General features: G+C 39.5%; 1 protein-coding gene across 3 annotated transcripts in view; it reads left to right on the top strand.

Moving 5' to 3' along the window:
• The first annotated feature begins 1,757 nt into the window (after positions 1-1,757).
• Positions 1,758-7,679, top strand: part of LOC146361568 (T-cell surface glycoprotein CD4-like) — a 44,521-nt gene continuing 38,599 nt past the window's right edge. Inside the window, exon 1 of one of the 3 annotated variants that reach the window (XR_014799390.1) lies at positions 1,758-1,933. The gene's annotated coding sequence lies outside the window, so the exon portion shown is untranslated. The remainder of the gene's footprint in view (positions 1,934-7,679) is intronic. The other 2 variants (XM_084920769.1, XM_084920768.1) reach the window with 2 other exon arrangements.

Genomic DNA, 7,679 nt, shown 5'->3' with positions numbered 1-7,679 from the left:
TATGCACTCAAATTAAGTAGCCACTTAATTAGGAACAGCTTAAGTGTTACTTGCTGTGGTTTGGTTTGATGCTAGAGAGGCTGCATCAACTGTTTCATACACTGTTTTAATTTTCATGCTTTTCTTTTTGTTTTGTTTTTTAAACTACAAGTATTTCAAGGAGGATTTATTCACTTTGTCTTTGCGGGGTATTCTGTGTATAATTCTGAGGTGAAACATGAATTTATTATTCCAACAAAAGTAAATGAGGAATAAGTGGAGTTCTGCAAATACTTTTTTCATGGAGAGCAGCAGAAAAGCCTCCTGAAAGAAAGAAAAACTGGAGTTTGCTAAAACTGGATAAATTGAAAAGAATGCATCAGAATTTGGTGCAATACCATGTAAACAGCATGAAGCTCATATCTATCCTGTTTAGTATTGAAAAATGAGGCTACTGCTGCTGTAATAGAGCTAAGGGGCGCTGTCATGGCACTCTCTGAGCTCCTGAGCCCCACCTGAGCATCAAGTGAAGGCCACAGTGCTGTTGCTGACCATCGCTTCATGTGTGGTGTCCAATTTGTGAATTTCTTCATGAGAAGCACATGGGCCCCACAGACAGGAAGGAGCTGTGTGATGCTATCATAATGACATGAACCAAAGTCCCTGAGGAATGCTTCCAGCAGTTTCTTGAACCTCAGCCACCAGAAATAAAAACAGTTCTTGTCCCAGTGCCTAGAATGTGAACCTAATAAAGTGTCCAGTGATTCACTGGAAATCGTGAGGTTTTAACCACTGTCAGGGCCAGTGCCACTGAAAGACTTCAAAGAAAGAGATTGGATGGAGCTAGTTTATCACCATGTTATATGACAGTAATGTCCTTCACTCTTGAAGGCTGTTTAACTCTCTGAGATCTCACTCTCTCACCGCAGTGAATTCTTCCAACGAAATGTCATATTATAGAGAATATGAAAATTGGGTTTCTGCAGTTAGAATTATACTTTTACTGAATTTCTTTTGTCACTTGATCTCCGAAATGCAGGAGAGCATGGTGTCAGAGTGATGGGTTTAGAGGACAAAGGTCATTACTGATGTTGGCTCAGACCTCACAGGGATAAATCCAGGGCACCCACCCTGTGTTTCTCAGCTGTCGCTGACCTTCCACGGTCTCTGGTGTCTGCTTTGCTGCCAGCTGCTTCCTCTGTACATGCTGGGATTTTTTTGTCCTGGCGACATTTCATCAGCAGCTATATTGATCCACCATATAAGACCTAGAAGAAATGAAGGCCACTGTTTTTTTTCTTGCCATTTATGTTGTTCGTCACGTATTACTTTGGGTTATTTCATGTTTTAATGCTCTGAATACGACTGAAGGAGCTAGAAAAGCACAAACATGAAGACAACACACAGCTGCTGTTTCACTCAGAGGATGGATTAGTTGAAAATAAAGGACCTTTTTTATATTCTGGGGTGTTGTATGGAAGGCTTTTAGATGCATAAGAATGATTTAAATCTTAATATGATCAGTTTAATGATGTTGAACTCTTTAGACGGGAAGTGCGCTTCTCTTCTCAGACATGCGCACTCTGGTTCTCTGTGAAGACCGTTTGTAGTTGCTCTATTTGTCCGGTAGATGAAGACAAAAATTCAGCTTTAAATTCGTGTTGTCCATGAATAAATGACAAGCGCGATTGAATATTTAAATATTTATTCTTCCCGGTGTCACTGGAGGCTGGACGAGTCACTCCCACCACTCCTCCTCCGCCCTCTGCTGTCACAAAGTTTCATTCTTCAGAGCGCCGCCTTGTCAGCAGAAGCACTCTCTGTAAAATGAGGATCTGTCAGAGTTCAGTGGGGCAGATGTCACGTGTGGAGAAGACAGTGGGGCAGCGCTTTAATCTCGTGTTGAGGTGACAGGGTCCACGGGAGTCCTCAGGTCCAGCTCCAGGATCTCAAGGTGAGCTTCACATTTAACAATAGGCTATCCTCATCGGGAACGACCTAGATCCTACACGGAGTGCATGATGTGTCGTTTTTATTTCACGGTTTGCGCAATAATTGGTCTAGCTGACAGACATCGAAAACTATTCATACACCCTTAAAAAACTTTCTGTTTTCCCTTTAAAATGTAGAGTAGATTTATTAATAACAATGAGTTCCAGCTCAGTATGCTTAGTGTGGGGTAGGAGTTGGCGGGAGAGTGCAGCCAATATCGGTTGCAGTGCTGGTCTGGACTTCTTATTGCATAAGCCCCCTGCTCGCAGATTTCATTTCACCCTTTCGCTGAACTCTGTTCTCATTAAGCCAACCCCCAAAAGCAAAACTGCAGCGCTGATGACATTTAGTGAAACCGGCAACAACTGGTCACAGTTTCTGCTGCTGATGCCGTGGACAAAATCAGCAAGTCTGTCACTTCGGGCGAAAATAACTTGGAGGTTTGTTTGTTTTTTTATACCTGGAAAGTAAATCAAAGACGACATGATTCATACTTCTTATAATTGTGTTGAAAACTGTGAAACGGACCTGTTTTCATGTTTCAGTCTGAGAGTCATAAGCAATGTTCCCTCTATTTTTTCATGTGTCTGAGCGAACGCACAAACTCTCTGAGCGGTCTCTTGTAGTGATGGGATTTCCGGATGTTTTTAGAGAACCGGCTCTTTCGGCTCGACTCACTAAAAAGAGCCGAATCTTGCGGCTCCGACCGACTCTTCAGGTTGTTTTGTTGCTTTAATTAATTTATTATTAACAATAATATGACATTATGCACAAAAGGAATTACTAATGTAAAAAAAAATGGTTTTAATGATATATGTTTATATATAAATATTTACGGTGGCCCCTAGAGACAAAGCATGTACAAACTCCAAAACACATTTCTAGCGTTAACTGAACTTCAAAACAGAGCTACCTAGATCACTTAAATTACACAATTGAAAGCATATGTGTATTGTTTGTGTATTTATACACAAGCACTCATATATATTCAAATAATTTAAAAAAATGTTCATTTACCTGTTACTACACCAAAACCGGTCGTTGGTACTTGCTGGCTTGTGTAGCCTCTAAGTAACAAAAGCTCAATGCTGGGCCTAGCATTCTGGAGCACTTCTGTTGTGTTTTGTACGTGTTTTGGAGTTTTTATGTGTTTTGGAGTTTTTACGTGCTTCAGGGTTTGTACGTATTTTGAAGTTTGTACATGCTTTGTCTCTAGGGGCCACCGTAAATGTACTTTTATTTATTCACTCCACATAAAATGTAATAAATAAATCATATAAAACGAAAACCAACTAGTCACAGTTCAACTTTTAACTATTTAAATTTTCAGCTTCTTTTTAAAATGAAACAACACAAAACACTGCAAACCACAACACAATTAAATATAAATTAAAATATGAAAACAAAAAGAAGATGCATATTCTCTGTCATATGGGCCTGCATGAATAAACTTTCTGAATCCTTTATCATCTGCAACTGAAAATAGTTGTGAATGATTACTATACCTTTCTAATGTGACGTTGTTGTCCCTGGCTCTCTTTCTCTGTCTCTCTCCCTCCTGCTCTGTTCCTGTGCTACTCTGCCCAGTGCAAAGCACAAGGCTCGCATGCAGAGTGAAGCGGAAAAAAAGTGCGAGAGAGAGGGTGAGAGAAGAAAAAAAAAAAACACAATGAAAATTAAAAAAAATCTTGTTCATGACCTGTGTAATATGTTAACACTATTGGAAGTAAAAATAACTTGGACTCCAATTTTGAAAACAACTTTCTTTTTTTTATATAAAGCTCTGACTGTATTCTGAGTATGAGTTTGTGGTCTGGGAGAGAGTCCTGTAATTCTGTCTGCAAAATATAGTATATAAAGACCAATGCTGGGCAATTAATTATATAGTTACTCATTTTAAAAAAAATTACTGAGTTTTGCAAACAACAAAGTTTTTTGCAGCTGTTTACCTAAAAACAAACATTTCAAACTATTTACAGAACAATCAGGTGTTCTGCATCAAATCTGATGCCACAGAAATTATTTGTGTCACTCCAAAAACATAATTTCTGTCCACTATGAGATAAAGGAGAACAACAGCCTGATACCTGCAGGCCTGACAACAGGAGATGTATCACTCCTGTAACACCTGTAACATTCAGCAGTTGCCTCCTTGTTCTGACACACACAACAAAACTATTGACTACACTACACACTAACTACACAAGATTTGCGCTAAATGTCGGAAATCTCTCAAATCTCAAAACCGCCGTCACTCCTAAAACTTCCTCCCGTTTCTTAACAACTAAATGCCATGTTTTGATTGGTCAACATGGTACATTTTTTGACCAATGGGAAAGGGTAGGGAGCGTTTTGGTTTCGTCTTTGCTCACAGGCGGAGAGTGCTTTCGAGCCTGTTCCTCGTAAAACGCAGATTTTACCGTTTCTTCTCGCAGTAAATATAAACAATGATAGTATTCAGAAGGAAAACCAAACATTGCATATATTTTTATCATAACTCTGGTTTTACGTGGCCGATCAACACAATTTAAAAACTGGTATAAAGTCCACACTTTTTCCGTCAATTGTTTCGTCTGTCCTGCTCACATCTCCAATGGTTGTACACGTTGTTATTAATGTGGCTTCACTCCTCATCAGCCACGCCGCTTTGCTAGCTAAAACACCGGTGTCGGCACACAAGGACGCTGTCATAGCCTGTCAACGACGTTGATTAGCTGCGTATATACGAATGTGAATCGCGTGATTGGCTGGACTATGGGATAAGGCGGCATCGTTCTAATCCCATACGGGAGCAGCCAGTCAATTACTGACTAACACTGCAAAACAGAATTGTTAACATATTTATTTTAATTTCAATTCAAGTTAATTTTTTTTGTGCGCAACGCAGATTTTTTCTGCCCAGAGACCGTGCTAGCAGTGCGCAATTGGAACATTGGTCATAAGAGCGTCCAGTTATTAAACATCGTTGTGTTTTACCCAGCTGTGAGCCAGCTGTTCTTTGTTTTTGCTCTTTGGGGGGAAAACTTTAATATGACCTCCCGCTGCACTCTCATGGGGAAATACTGGCCTTTCTAGTGAGGTCGCAGTTGTTGGCCTTGGCTAAAAGAGCACACACTTGATTTTCGAACAACTTGTACATTTCATGGCAACATGGGAGGTTCTTGTGAGCATTTTTAGTTGGCTTCACAATCAACTAAATGTTTAAATTCTACAGCTATTTACCTCGTTGATTTATAAATCTAATAAGATATCTGCTAAAAGTGAACAATGCGTACCCTCTCTTTATTAACCAAATTCAACCCATAAAAACATGAACTTAGATAATCACAGCTACCAAAACTGGAGGCCTTTAAATTTAGTTCAGAAACACAAACAGTAAGGAAGTGGTCATCTATAAGGAAGTGGAAACCAGTCTTAAAGGAACTCTAGAGAAGCTTAGGTCTGCGTGAGCAGATGATTCCCTTCGCCAGTGGCCTGCATGGCAGTTTGTGTCAGGGAAGTCAAATCCCAAGGCTTCAGAGCCCTTTGAGCAACACTCAGGGGAGGACATTTTACCATCCTCTGTTGTCTGGCCCTTCTTCATCTCATCTCCTGACAGCTCTCTGACTCCCTTTCTACAGTTCTGAGTAAAACCCTTTCTGCTTCACCCAGGTGTCTGTCATACCATGCATGCCTCCCCTAGGAATTGAAACATAGAGCATTTCCTTTATGTTTGATTCTGTTTTCGCTTCCTGTGTGAAGTTATACAAAGTGGTCAATTCGACTGTCTGTTTCTATTCATCACTTTGCAAAAAAAAAGTCTGAAGACGAGGAGGGAGAGAATAAGGGTGAATGTCTGTTGTGACTTCACATTTTTATCTCTGAGAGCTGTCAAAATGCAAAAGAGACACAGTCAGTAAAGCAAGGACATCCTCTTTGTTTAGTTGATTAGTTTGGGCCGCTAGGTCTTTGGTTCAGACTCAGAGTGTCAAGCACTGAGAGAAGAGGAGCAGGACTGATGGTTTAGTTGAAACTTTCTGCTTCACATATCAGACTAAGGGTTAGTTAAAAGAGGCTGCATCACAGTAGCATGTTCATAGGTAGTCTGGTGTTTGAAGATTCAGTTTTGGTGTTTGTCGATGCCTGTTTTGATTTCAGAATTAATTCCTTTGGAGCATTAATGCGATTTGATTCCTGTCCTCCCTCTATCTTATTTTTCTGTTAGTGCCTCTTCATCTGGCTCTATTATTCCACTGTATGTGCTCAATGTTTGTACTTTGGGTTCTTCCTGTTTTACTTTGAAAGCTAGTCTTTGTTCTTATGTCATCATGTTAGTTTTCAATCTCGTCTGTCTTAACCATTCCCCTCCTGTTTTAGTGAATCAGCGCTTAGTGTATAAACAGTATAATAGCCTTTCACTTTGTGATGAGCTCTGCACAACATAGTGAGATTAATATGTTAGTGAGCCATGTTGAGCTTGAGTTGTCAGGGTCTTTTTTACTTGCTAAATCAATGTGTTAACTTCTGCTAAATACATAACCTGTTCAGGAGCAGGTTATGCTCAAAGTTTTGTTTTAAAAAAGTCTGGAAGCACCACGTTTTCACGTATTCTTTTATTTATAGCTTGTTATAAGTGCAATATGTATTCTGTGCTGCTGGAATATGTTTAGTATGTGTTTTTAAGCCTTACTAAAACCACAAAATGAACTGCAAACTGTGAACTGTATTATCCCTGGAATGAACATGTATGTAATGAGCAATGTTGTTGTGCTTTAACCTTAATGGCACTGCTCACAGTGACACAGACTACCTGTAACTACCACAGGCTACACTACTAGTGTTGTAGTGTTATGCTTGAAAGTTTGATTAAACATGGGACGGCAGCCTCGTTTGGCTTGCATACGGTGAAGTCAGAGTCGAAGATTAAGAAATGAATGAAAAAAATAAAGTACGAGAATATGAGATTGTTTTTCATGGGCCCATAAGGCTGATAATGATCCACCCCATATCCATTTTTTTGGAGTATGAGTTCTAACCCTCAGAGAGACGTTAGAGTAGACGGCTGCAAAACAAATCACTTTAGGCTCTCACTGCTCTCAGCATCTATTGGACTAAAGATTCCCACATTTTAAAAGGTTTGGAGTCACATCATTGTGTTTTTGAGTGTTTTCTGGCGTTATATCATGGGAAATGTCAGCAGATTTGATTACACACTCAATACTAAAATAAATAACTAGAATTTAAATGGGGTTTTTTTGCTGCTCGATGTACTAAGTTGTAAGAGCAACAGTGCTCCCCCCTGACCCTGTCACAATCAGCTGATTTCTTTTCTTACAAAAACTTCAGCACATCTCGTGAAGCCAGTCTGAAGTTTGTCTTCATACTGTGAGTACTTTCAGAGTTACAGGCCCTTAGATGACACAAGCCTGGTCCAGATTTGTCCTCACGGCAGATATCAAATCAAATCAAAATGTATTTATATAGCACATTTAAAAACAACAATGTCGATCAAAGTGCTTCACAAATTAGGAAATAAATAAAATAAGACAAATTTACCAAACAGGAACACAAGACAAGACAATCTTAGAAGCCACAAAATGATAGTCAAACTGTCTTAAGTCAGAGCCAGGGTAAAAAGATGAGTCTTTAAGCGAGATTTAAAAGACTGAATAGACTCAGAAGTGTGAATGGCAGTAGGGAGATTGTTCCACAGTTTAGGTGCTGCAATA

This window comes from Perissodus microlepis, chromosome 23 (assembly GCF_051167445.1).
Source record: "Perissodus microlepis isolate ML-2025 ecotype Zambia chromosome 23, ASM5116744v1, whole genome shotgun sequence".
Classification (NCBI taxonomy): Eukaryota; Metazoa; Chordata; class Actinopteri; order Cichliformes; family Cichlidae; genus Perissodus; species Perissodus microlepis.
This window is presented reverse-complemented; position numbering and strand designations above follow the sequence as displayed.